Here is a 14,224-nt window from a genome sequence, read left to right on the forward strand (position 1 = left end):
ACTATAATATGCAAGGGATGAACAAGACTATTCCCGAGCTCTTCGCAATGCTGAAAGCTGCGGAGGTAGAAATCAAGAAGGAGCATCAAGTGTTGATGGTCAATAAGACCAATAGTTTCAAGAAAAGGGCAAAGGGAAGAAGAAGGGGAACTTCAAGAAGAACGGCAAGCAAGTTGCTGCTCAAGAGAAGAAACCCAAGTCTGGACCTAAGCCTGAAACTGAGTGCTTCTACTGCAAGCAGACTGGTCACTGGAAGCGGAACTGCCCCAAGTATTTGGCGGATAAGAAGGATGGCAAGGTGAACAAAGGTATATGTGATATACATGTTGTTGATGTGTACCTTACCAATGCTCGCAGTAGCACCTGGGTATTTGATACTCGTTCTGTTGCTAATATTTGCAACTCGAAACAGGGACTACAGATTAAGCGAAGATTGGCTAAGGACGAGGTGACGATGCGCGTGGGAAACGGTTCCAAAGTCAATGTGATCGCGGTCGGCACGCTACCTCTACATCTACCTTCGGGATTAGTATTAGACCTAAATAATTGTTATTTGGTGCCAGCGTTGAGCATGAACATTATATCTGGATCTTGTTTAATGCAAGACGGTTATTCATTTAAATCAGAGAATAATGGTTGTTCTATTTATATGAGTAATATCTTTTATGGTCATGCACCCTTGAAGAGTGGTCTATTCTTATTGAATCTCGATAGTAGTAATACACATATTCATAATGTTGAAGCCAAAAGATGCAGAGTTGATAATGATAGTGCAACTTATTTGTGGCACTGCCGTTTAGGTCATATCGGTGTAAAGCGCATGAAGAAACTCCATACTGATGGACTTTTGGAACCACTTGATTATGAATCACTTGGTACTTGCGAACCGTGCCTCATGGGCAAGATGACTAAAACACCGTTCTCCGGTACTATGGAGAGAGCAACAGATTTGTTGGAAATCGTACATACAGATGTATGTGGTCTGATGAATATTGAGGCTCGTGGCGGATATCGTTATTTTCTCACCTTCACAGATGACTTAAGCAGATATGGGTATATCTACTTAATGAAACACAAGTCTGAAACATTTGAAAAGTTCAAAGAATTTCAGAGTGAAGTTGAAAATCATCGTAACAAGAAAATAAAGTGTCTACGATCTGATCGTGGAGGAGAATATTTGAGTTACGAGTTTGGTGTACATTTGAAAAATTGTGGAATAGTTTCGCAACTCACGCCACCCGGAACACCACAGCGTAATGGTGTGTACGAACGTCGTAATCGTACTTTACTAGATATGGTGCGATCTATGATGTCTCTTACTGATTTACCGCTATCGTTTTGGGGATACGCTCTAGAGACGGCCGCATTCACGTTAAATAGGGCACCATCAAAATCCGTTGAGACGACGCCTTATGAACTGTGGTTTGGCAAGAAACCAAAGTTGTCGTTTCTGAAAGTTTGGGGCTGCGATGCTTATGGGAAAAAGCTTCAACCTGATAAGCTTGAACCCAAATCGGAGAAATGTGTCTTCATAGGATATCCAAAGGAAACTATTGGATACACCTTCTATCACAGATCCGAAGGCAAGACTTTTGTTGCTAAATTCGGAAACTTTCTAGAGAAGGAGTTTTTCTCGAAAGAAGTGAGTGGGAGGAAAGTAGAACTTGACGAGGTAACTGTACCTGCTCCCTTACTGGAAAGTAGTACATCACACAAAACTGTTTCAGTGACACCTACACCAGTTAGTGAGGAAGCTAATGATAATGATCATGAAACTTCAGATCAAGATACTACTGAACCTCGTAGGTCAACCAGAGTGAGATCCGCGCCAGAGTGGTACGGTAATCCTGTTCTGGAAGTCATGCTACTAGATCATGATGAACCTACGAACTATGAAGAAGCAATGGTGAGCCCAGATTCCGCAAAATGGCTTGAAGCCATGAAATCTGAGATGGGATCCATGTATGAGAACAAAGTATGGACTTTGGTTGACTTGCCCGATGATCGGCAAGCGATTGAGAATAAATGGATCTTCAAGAAGAAGACTGACGCTGACGGTAATGTTACTGTCTACAAAGCTCAACTTGTCGCAAAAGGTTTTTGACAAGTTCAAGGGGTTGACTACGATGAGACCTTCTCACCCGTAGCGATGCTTAAGTCTGTCCGAATCATGTTAGCAATTGCCGCATTTTATGATTATGAAATTTGGCAAATGGATGTCACAACTGCATTCCTGAATGGATTTCTGGAAGAAGAGTTGTATATGATGCAACCAGAAGGTTTTGTCGATCCAAAGGGAGCTAACAAAGTGTGCAAGCTCCAGCGATCCATTTATGGACTGGTGCAAGCCTCTCGGAGTTGGAATAAACGCTTTGATAGTGTGATCAAAGCATTTGGTTTTATACAGACTTTTGGAGAAGCTTGTATTTACAAGAAAGTGAGTGGGAGCTCTGTAGCATTTCTGATATTATATGTGGATGACATATTACTAATTGGAAATGATATAGAATTTCTGGATAACATAAAGGGATACTTGAATAAGAGTTTTTCGATGAAAGACCTCGGTGAAGCTGCTTACATATTAGGCATAAAGATCTATAGAGATAGATCAAGATGCTTAATTGGACTTTCACAAAGCACATACCTTGACAAGAGTTTGAAGAAATTCAAAATGGATCAAGCAAAGAAAGGGTTCTTGCCTGTGTTACAAGGTGTGAAGTTGAGTCAGACTCAATGCCCGACCACTGCAGAAGATAGAGAGAAAATGAAAGATGTTCCCTATGCTTCAGCCATAGGCTCTATCATGTATGCAATGCTGTGTACTAGACCTAATATGTGCCTTGCTATAAGTTTAGAAGGGAGGTACCAAAGTAATCCAGGAGTGGATCACTGGACAGCGGTCAAGAACATCCTGAAATACCTAAAAAGGACTAAGGATATGTTTCTCGTATATGGAGGTGACAAAGAGCTCATCGTAAAAGGTTACATTGATGCGAGCTTTGACACTGATCCGGACGATTCTAAATCGCAAACCGGATACGTGTTTACATTAAACGGTGGAGCTGTCAGTTGGTGCAGTTCTAAACAACGCGTCGTAGCGGGATCTACATGTGAAGCGGAGTACATAGCTGCTTCGGAAGCAGCGAACGAAGGAGTCTAGATGAAGGAGTTCATATCCGATCTAGGTGTCATACCTAGTGCATCGGGTCCAATGAAAATCTTTTGTGACAATACTGGTGCAATTGCCTTGGCAAAGGAATCCAGATTTCACAAGAGAACCAAGCACATCAAGAGACGCTTCAATTCCATCCGGGATCTAGTCCAGGTGGGAGACATAGAGATTTGCAAGATACATACGGATCTGAATGTTGCAGATCCGTTGACTAAGCCTCTTCCACGAGCAAAACATGATCAGCACCAAGGCTCCATGGGTGCTAGAATCATTACTGTGTAATCTAGATTATTGACTCGAGTGCAAGTGGGAGACTGAAGGAAATATGCCCTAGAGGCAATAATAAAGTTATTATTTATTTCCTTATATCATGATAAATGTTTATTATTCATGCTAGAATTGTATTAACCGGAAACATAATACATGTGTGAATACATAGACAAACAGAGTGTCACTAGTATGCCTCTACTTGACTAGCTCGTTAATCAAAGATGTTTATGTTTCCTAAACCATGAACAAAGTGTTGTTATTTGATTAACGAGGTCACATCATTAGTTGAATGATCTGATTGACATGACCCATTCCATTAGCTTAGCACCCGATCGTTTAGTATGTTGCTATTGCTTTCTTCATGACTTATACATGTTCCTATGACTATGAGATTATGCAACTCCCGTTTGCCGAAGGAACACTTTGGGTGCTACCAAACGTCACAACGTAACTGGGTGATTATAAAGGAACATTACAGGTGTCTCCAAAGGTACATGTTGGGTTGGCGTATTTCGAGATTAGGATTTGTCACTCCGATTGTCGGAGAGGTATCTCTGGGCCCTCTGGGTAATGCACATCACATAAGCCTTGCAAGCATTACAACTAATATGTTAGTTGTGAGATGATGTATTACGGAACGAGTAAAGAGACCTGCCGGTAACGAGATTGAACTAGGTATTGGATACCGACGATCGAATCTCGGGCAAGTAACATACCGGTGACAAAGGGAACAACGTATGTTGTTATGCGGTCTGACCGATAAAGATCTTCGTAGAATATGTAGGAGCCAATATGGCCATCCAGGTCCCGCTATTGGTTATTGACCGGAGATGTGTTTCAGTCATGTCTGCATTGTTCTCGAACCGTAGGGTCCGCACGCTTAACGTTACGATGACAGTTATTATGAGTTTATGCATTTTGATGTACCGAAGTTAGTTCAGAGTCCCGGATGTGATCACGGACATGACGAGGAGTCTCAAAATGGTCGAGACATAAAGATTGATATATTGGAAGCCTATGTTTGGATATCGGAAGTGTTCCGGGTGAAATCGAGATTTTACCGGAGTACCGGGAGGTTACCGGAACCCCCCGGGAGCTATATGTGCCTTAGTGGGCTTTAGTGGAAAGGAGAAAGGGGCAGCCCAAGGTGGGCCGCGCGCCTCCCCCCTCCCCTAGTCCTATTAGGACAAGGAGAGGTGGCCGGCCCCCCTCTCTCTCTTTCCCCCTCGGGAAATCCTATTCCAACTAGGATTGGGGGGGGAGTCCTACTCCCGGTAGGAGTAGGACTCCTCCTGCGCCCTCCTCCTAGCCGGCCGCCCCCTCCCCCTTGGATCCTTTATATACGGGGGCAGGGGGCACCTCTAGACACACAAGTTGATCCTTGAGATCATTCCTTAGCCGTGTGCGGTGCCCCCTGCCACCATATTCCACCTCGATCATATTGTAGCGGTGCTTAGGCGAAGCCCTGCGACGGTAGAACATCAAGATCGTCACCACGCCGTCGTGCTGACGGAACTCCTCCCCGACGCTTTGCTGGATCGGAGCCCGGGGATCGTCATCGAGCTGTACATGTGCTAAGAACTCGGAGGTGCCGGAGTAACGGTGCTTGGATCGGTCGGATCGGGAAGACGTACGACTACTTCCTCTATGTTGTGTCAACGCTTCCGCAGTCGGTCTGCGTGGGTACGTAGACAACACTCTCCCCTCTCGTTGCTATGCATCACCATGATCTTGCGTGTGCGTAGGAAATTTTTTGAAATTACTGCGTTCCCCAACACTCTCCACATGCCAAGCTGGAAGGTGCAATGAAGACTTTGGTCTTCTATATTCTTCATGGAAAATGCTTCAATGCACAGGACTTCTTCATTCGCCAACTTGCTGCATCAGGCTCTGATCTGTTTGGCTTGAAATTCTACGCCCCATGGGTAATGCGGCTGATCAAACTTCACTCCGCTATCTCATATCAGCCATCTGCTCGCAATCATCGGATTTTTCTGCCTGATGTGGATATGTCTATTGAAGCCATCTATCCTGAGCCTGCCAAGGAACCTCTAAGTCTTCAGAATGCAGAGGATCAAAGTTTTTCTCAGAACATTGAAGGAGTTGAAGCAGTCACTCATGTGTATCCTTTGGCTGGCACTACACGTGCACCGCATCCTGCTCTCACTGAAGCCACTGATAGTACAACTGCCCCACGACCCAAGAAGCGCACTCGTGTTCTCAATGACCGAAAGCTTTTTGTGGCTCTTCATCAGAAACAGGATAGGCATCATGACTGGCTGAAGCGTCAAATGGAAAGCCTCTTGGTGGATGTTAATCGCATTCGCAATCTTGCCACCAAGAATGCCTTTGTTGCTCATGAAACCTCTCGACGCACATGGAAAAGGTTGACGCTGATGTGTTCTGAAGATGATCTTCAAGAGGATGGCTTCTCTGAGCGTTTCAAGTTTGACTCCACACCTCCTCAAAGGGCAGTGCTGCAATGAACTCCATCTCTTGAAGACTCTGAGTTCTCTTCCTCTGCTGCAACTGTAAATGCCAGAGTGATCGAGGATGACGACGATGCTACTTCACCGCCGCCTCCTTCAGCACGCTTCAACACTGCTCCAAGCTCGTCTGCACCGCTGAACACCACCAACGACCCTGCTGCTTCACCTACTCTTCATGGGAACGAGTAGAGGCTCTATGTCTTCAAACCTTTTTGGTCCTTCCTGACAAAAGGGGGAGAAGCATATGAGTTTAATAGTCTTCAAGCGGGTCCATATGGGCGGGTGCTTCATATTTTGCTTCGTGTTTACAACTCTCGTTTTGATACATTTGGTTTTTTTTTGAGTTGTAACACTTAAACTCGATGGTCGTCTGCTACCTATTTGCCATTTTGTGATGCGATGATAAATTCCGCATGTGCAACGATAAATTCCGCACTTAGATCATTTTGCAGTCGTCCATTTTCCATTATGCATGTCATTATCTTCACATACCTTCACATGCATAGTGGATTGTCATCATAAGTTGAAGAGGATCTCCACAAGCACAACCTGCCATGTGCATTTGCATTCCAAAAGCAAACTACTTATATGCACATCTTCAGGGGGGGCCCTTGCAACTTATGAAGACAATTCCTTATCCTTTACAATTTCACATATTATATTCCCCGTTGAAAACTTCAACTAGTTTGTCATCAATCACCAAAAAGGGGGAGATTGTAAGTGCATCTAGTGCCACCCCTAGTTGGTTTTGGAGTATTGACGACAAACCTAGTTGAGGGACTAATGTGTTTGTGAGAATTGCAGGATAACACAGGTAGAAGTCCCTCATTGATTCGGTTTTCCTACCAGAGATGACCCCTAAAAATGTATGAAGACATTGAAGTCAAAGGTGGTATATGAAGATATTCACATTGAAGACTATGACAAGAGAAGACATCGCATGAAGCCTATGGAGCTCGAAGACTTAGATCTTTCGTAGTTCTTTTTCTTCTTCTTTGTTGAGTCATAGGAACCACCATACTGTTAAGTGGGGTCCAAGAGAACCAGTCAGAATGACTGAAGTGATGCTTAACCAAAACCTATGTCTTCGAGTGAAGACTATGAGAGCGAATCTTATCCAGAGTCGGACAAGTCAGCTTTGCTTGTAGCCCAAGTAAAGTTGCCGTGTGAGTTTGAAATCTGACCGTTGGAACACGTGTCAGTTCCTTAGTGACCCAGGGTCATTTCGGACAAATCAGGTTGGGTTGCCTAGTGGCTATAAATAGCCCACCCCCTACAACCAAAAACGGTTGGCTGCTCAGAGTTAGTGTATGGCTTTTGTCGTTTGAGAGCAACCCACCTCGAAGCCCTTGAGAGAGAATCCCTTGCGAGGATAAAGCCCTAACCACCCAGAGCCAAAGAGAATTAGGCATCACTTAAGTCTTCTTGTCTGTGTGATCTATAGACTTATTACACTTGAGGACTGTGAATCCTCCAGCCGGTTAGGCGTCGCATTCTGAGCATCCAAGAGACATTGTGGATCGCCGGTGAACGAAGTCTGTGAAGGTTTGGGAGTCTACCTTGAAGACTTACCAGAGTGATTGGGCGAGGTCTGTGTGACCTTAGCTCAAGGGGAATACAGTGAGGACTGGGTGTCCTGAGCTGCGTGTTCAATACTGGGTGTCCGGGACTGTGTGTCCTCAGGTTTAAATACCTAGCCGCCCTAACCAGACGTATAGTTGTCACAGCAACTGGAACTGGTCCAACACATCATTGTCTTCAACGAGTCACTGGTTTCATCCTTCCCTTCTCTTTACGTATTGTTACTCCTTGTGAAGTCATTGTATGATTGCACTATCTTTTATCTTCACTGAGTGACTGCGTGTTCTGTTTGGCTTCATAATATCTTCCTACCTGATCCTTACTACATTGCTGCTATTAGTCATTGTGCTTTCACTCTATTGAATACTTGACTATGGCTTGCCTAGTGTAGTCTACCTTCTGTTGCAGGGTAATAGGTTTATTTCTATCATTTGTCTTCATAACTTCCACGTTTTGAAGACTTTCATAAAAATCGCCTATTCACCCCCCCCCCCTCTAGTCGATATAACGCACTTTTAGACCTATTAATATTTTTATGCCATGTATTCATGTTGCTACAGAGTGATCCATGCCTCTTTTGAGCATGATCAGTAAGGATGTTTTGTAGATATTGTTGTGCTCTATCCATCCATGTCTTTGTTTGCATTATGGAGCACCCTAGCTTGACTCAATCGAGCTCTACTTTTGCTATAAAATGTTCTGGCAGAATGTATACATGTTAAGCATTTTTGCCGAGCTTGTTGTAATTGATCCATGCATGCTATGATGTTACTCTTGCCATGTTTAGCTTCCATGCCATGTCTACTTGCTGGGTGTATGCTTAGTTTGTCATGCAATGACTTGTGGTGAGTGCATCGAGCTCGTAAACATGCCTACTTAATATATGTTTTGCCATGTTCCAGTTTTCTACTAAGTCTGCATCTGTTAACGATAATTGCTATGTTCGCATGCTTGCCATTGTATTTTCTTATCCCTTTTGGCTTATGGTCAGTAAGGGACTTTTGTTGTATGCTTTGAGTAGCTTCATGCCATGCCTTGCCTTGCCATGATATGTTCCTGTAGCATGTTGTTATCTTGCTCTAAACATTGCTTCCTGATGTTAAATTCCTGACATGTTATTTTCACAAAGTCTATAACCTGATATCTTTTGCTCTTTTGCCATGCTTGTTTGAACCTGCTATTGAGTGAATTAGCCGTAGCTCAGTGTTCATCTTTTGCCAAGCATCTTGAGTGGATCCCTGCCATGTATTTTGTTGCTAAGTTAGAGTGCAGTAGCTTGTTGTTCTTGATGCATTTAGATGGTCTCGTGTTGTTAATCGCAGCTTTGTGCCATATTTGTTCTGCTTGTCATTTCCAGACCGTGCATCCGTTTCCGGTGATCTTATTATCGATTTCGACCGAAATCAACTCCTCTTTTCGGTGGCACTCTTGGATTTCCAAGTTGATGCCAGGTTCAATCTTCCCTTTCCGAAACATGCATATGCATTGCATCCTGCATCCTGCATATCATGCCATGTTTTGCATCATGTTGTTTGTGCATTGCACATGTTTGATTGTGTCTCCCTTTGCTTGTGTTCTTGTTTTGGATAGAGCCGGGAGACGAGTTCTTGTTCGAGGATCCGTTGAGTATGTTTACGAGGATCAAGCTTTCGTCTTCTCGGAGAACTTTGCAGGCAAGATGACCATACCCTCGAAATCACTTCTATCTTTGCTTGCTAGTTGCTCGCTCTATTGTTATGTCTATGCTGTGATACCTACCACTTTCTTATCATGCCTCCCATATTGCCATGAGCCTCTAACCCACCTTGTCCTAGCAAACCGTTGTTTGGCTATGTTACCGCTTTGCTCAGCCCCTCTTATAGCATTGTTAGTTGCAGGTGAAGATTGGAGTTCGTTCCTTGTTGGAACATGGTTATTTTGTCGGGATATCACAATATCTCTTATTTAATTAATGCATCTATATACTTGGTAAAGGGTGGAAGGCTCGGCCTTATGCATGGTGTTTTGTTCCACTCTTGCCGCCCTAGTTTCCGTCATACCGGTGTTATGTTCCTTGATTTTGCGTTCCTTACACGGTCGGGTTATAATGGGAACCCCTTGACAGTTCGCTTTGAATAAAACTCCTCTAGCAAGGCCCAACCTTGGTTTTACCATTTGGCACCTAGCCTTTTCCCTTGGGAGTCGCGCATCCCAAGGGTCATCTTTATTTTAACCCCCCTCCCCTTGGGCCAGTGCTTGTCTAAGTGTTGGTCCGAAACAGAGCCACTTGCGGCGCCACCTCGGGGAAACTTGAGGGCTGGTTTTAGCTATACGTAGTGTTCATCCGGTGTTGCCCTGAGAACGAGATATGTGCAGCTCCTATCAGGATGTCAGTGCATCGGACGGTCTTGCTGGACTTGTTTTACCATTCTCGAAATGTCTTGTAACCGGGATTCCGAGACTGATCGGGTCTTCCCGCTAGAAGGAATATCCTTCGTTGACCGTGAGAGCTTGTGATGGGCTAAGTTGGGACACCCCTACAGGGTTTTGAACTTTTGAAAGCCGTGCCCGTGGTTATGGGTAGATGGGAATTTGTTAATGTCCGGTTGTAGAAAACCTGAAACCTAACCTAATTAAAATGGATCAACCGCATGTGTTACCGTGATGGTCTCTTTCCAGCGGAGTTTAGGAAGTGAACACGGTGTTGGAGTTATGCTTGACGTAGGTTGTTCTAGGATCACTTCTTGATCATAGATTCTCGAACGTGCTTTGCCTTCTCTTCTCGCTCTCATTTGCGTAAGTTAGCCACCATATATGCTAGTGCTTGCTGCAGCTCCACCTCACATACCTTTTCCCTACCTATAAGCTTAAATAGTCTAGATCACGAGGGTATGAGATTGCTGAGTCCTCGTGACTCACAGATTACTCCAAAACCAGATTGCAGGTGCCGATGATACCGTGCAAGTGACGCAACCAAGCTCAAGGAGGAGCTCGATGAAGTTCGTGTTCATTATGTTGTTTCGTTTTCTAGTTGTTCAGTAGTGGAGCCCAGTTGGGGCGATCGGGGATCTGTAGCATTAGGGGTAGTCTTCTTTATTTTGGTTCCGTAGTCGAACCTTGATTGTATCTGGATGTTGTAATGCCTTATTCATTTATTGTGTGAAGTGGCGATTGTAAGCCAACTATGTACCTCTTTTCCTTATTCATTACATAGGTCGTGTGAAGATTACCCCACTTGCGACATTGCTTACAATGCGGTTATGCCTCTAAGTCGTGCTTCGACACGTGGGAGATATAGCTGCATCGTGGGCGTTACAGAGGGTTACTGCATCGATATGCTCGAGGGTGGCTGGTGAGCAAACGAAGACGACGAGGCATGGGCCGCCGTGTGTTGGGAACGGCAGTGGAGGTAGGCTTGACGCCGAAGAGCGGGAACACGGTCGGGCTGAGCACAGCGGCGCCGGAGAGGGTTCTGATGTTGATCTGGGGGAGGGGGAGCTGGCGAAGGAGATTGGGTGGACTAGTTGAGTGAAATGCGGGCGGGCGGTGGGGGTGTTGGGGACTCCGGGTATTGGCAGCCTAGGTGAAAAGGGTGAAAAATATCCCCGGTCGCCGCGCGCGCGGAAAGGCCTATGCCAACGGTTGCCTCTTAGCGCTCGTGTGCACAAACAGAATAATTTCGTTTGAAATGAAGATGTACTAATTTTGAAATGAAGACGTGAGTTCATCGTTTCGCCTCTAAATTTTTCCCACGTAAACCAATCACAATTTTACCACGGGTTTGATTTTCTGGCGCATTTCAGGTCTCGTGTGCTATATGTAAGACATTTTTTGGCATTTACCATGCATGTTGGCATATAAATCAATTCCTAGCCGTACTGCATTTGCTGTCGAAAGGGATGGGGATTGTCGTTCGATCTGGGAGCATCCAACCGTGTAGACGTACGATCCGTGGGGTTTGGATTCTGGCCAATCATAACACACGACTTAGATCGCGCGCGCAGTAGGGGGGCATCGGCCACGGTTTGGTAGGCACACGGCTTTCGTGTGTGAACCGTGTGCTCTTTGAAAACATTTTTGGGAGGGGCTATTTGAAAACATTTACATGTGTTGTCGAAAGGGATGAGGATTGTCGTTCGATCAAGGAGAATCCAACGATGCAGACGTACGATCCGTGGGGTTTGGGTTCTGGCCAATCAGAACGCACGACTTAGATCGTGCATGTGGCACAGGGGTGGGGGGTGCATCGGCCACGGTTTAGTGGACACACGGCTTTCCTGAGTGAACCGTGTGCTCTTTGAAAACATCTACATTACCTAACATTATATTTTTGTTCGAATGAAAACATGAGTTCATCGTTTCGCCTCCAATTTTTTCCCACAGTAAGAAATCACAAGTATAGTGGAGAGTGTCATATACTAGTATCATGAATATACAGTATATATGATACTAATGTATGATACTACCTTTAATTAATTATAGCGCATAGTATAATACATAGAGTATAGTATCATATATTGGTCATATTTATTGCCATGCATGACACAAATTAGCATCGCAGTTAACATGATACGGTATCTACCTATAGGTTACTCTAACCCTCTTTATATATATTTAATTTTTTGCCACATCAGCATACTTGCTATTTCCGAGTGCATGACATCGTCGACTATGATACCACCACTATGGCCAGCCTTATATAGTGGGGAGTGTCATATACTATATATATAGTATCATGCATATGATACTAGTATATGATACTACGTACGTACCTTCATAGTGCATATATAGTATCATAGAGTAGTATATATAATAGATGACCGTATTTATGGCCATGCATGACACAAAGTAGTATAGCATTTATTATATATATATATATATATATATACGTTACGGTATCTACCTATGTTACTGCTTCTTTGCCATATCATCATATTTTCTATTCTCGAGTGCATGATACCAGCTATGATACCCCCACTATGGCCACCCTAATAAGGCTGGTCGTAATATGGGAGTATCAAGTGGTATGATGCATGCCAACTAGACTTTTTGGATGATGTGGCACACAGTTAAATGAGGAAAGAGAGGGTGTGGTATCATATCATGATACCGTATCATATTAAATGGTGTACCACTTTGTGTCATGCATGGCAATTAATAAGGCAACCTAATATACTAACTTATGATACTATGCATGCGCGCATTACGGAGGTATTGCCGATCATATACTAGTATCATGCATATATACTCCCTCCTTTCTAGTTTATAGGCTTATCTCAAAATTTTAGTTTTTCCATTTTATAAGGCTTAATTTGGTTGTTCTCCATCACATGTCCAGATTCCAAGGTGCATTAAATCATTGCATGCAAGTATTAAGAGAAAGTTGACCAATGCATGTACTATATGCATGCATGTATTGCGATTAATACATTGAAAAACATAATTTTTTGAGGAAACCAAAAGCATTAATTGGGTGTTTTTGCAAACTACCAAGTATTCCACCACTCACCATCTACCTAGGTTGGTGAGATTTTTGAATTGAGCCCTATAAGACTGGTTGTAATGGGGAGTACCATAGTATACTAGTATCATGCATATGATAGTGTATGATACTAGCTACTTCCATAATGCATAGTATCATAAGTTAGTATCTTAGGTTGCCTTATTAATTGTCATGCATCACACAAAGTAGTAGTACAACAGTTAATATGACACGGTATCATGATATGATACCACATCCTCTCTTTCCTCGTTTAATTGTGTGCCATATCATCCAGAAAGTCTAGTTGGCATGCATGATACCGCTTATGATGCTACCATTACAACCAGCCTAAACCGGAAAGGAGGGAGTGTGAGACTAGCCACAACGGAGAGTAACATACACATATCCCTAAACTATGTTACTATCTTCATAGTGGGTAGTAACGTAAGTGTAGTGTCATGCAAAGCTTTATTTATTAGGTTATAGACTCATATTGCATTGGGACATGTGATGTTACATTAACTAGCTAAGTTACTGAAACTATCTCTCTCCTCATTAACTTACTTCCACATAAGCAAGTTTGCTTAGTTGGAGTCGATGTTACTGCTGAAGTATTACTCCCACTGTGGCTAGTCTGATACTAGCTAGTCGTCTATGATATGCTAGCTACCTCACTAAGAGCATGGTTAATAATACAGCCAAGGGTCGGCTATAAGAAGTTGTAACGCCCGGATAATCGTGCTACAGTAATCCAACGCTAATCAAGCCGCACCACCATGGTTACTGTTGCTAACCTATCAATAGTTCAAAACCGATTCAAATTCAAATTTAAAATAAGGTTAAATAACAAAAGTTTTCAAAAATTAAAACAAAAATGTTCGGTGTGTGCAAATAAATGCCTAGGAATTTATGGTGTAGTAAACACATTTTTATAAAAGGCCTAAATAATTTAAAATAATTTAAAACAGAAAAGTAAATAAATAAAAGAAAAGAAAATACAAAAGAAAAAAAACTAAACTAAAGAAAAGGCCCCCTGGTCAACTGAGCCAGAAGGCCCAGCTGGCTGACTCATTAGGCCCAGCCGGCCACTCCCCCACTCCTCCTTATCCACTTCCCCCTCCCACTCCACCGACACCCCCACACTCCCCCCGCAAAATATCTCCTTCCTCCTTCCTCTCCCCCGATTGGATCGGGATCGAGAGGAGGAGGTCGCCTTGACGCCTGACGCCGCCCCGCGCCCGGAGCTCGCCT

Source organism: Triticum dicoccoides, chromosome 5A, assembly GCF_002162155.2.
Source record: "Triticum dicoccoides isolate Atlit2015 ecotype Zavitan chromosome 5A, WEW_v2.0, whole genome shotgun sequence".
Lineage (NCBI taxonomy): Eukaryota > Viridiplantae > Streptophyta > Magnoliopsida > Poales > Poaceae > Triticum > Triticum dicoccoides.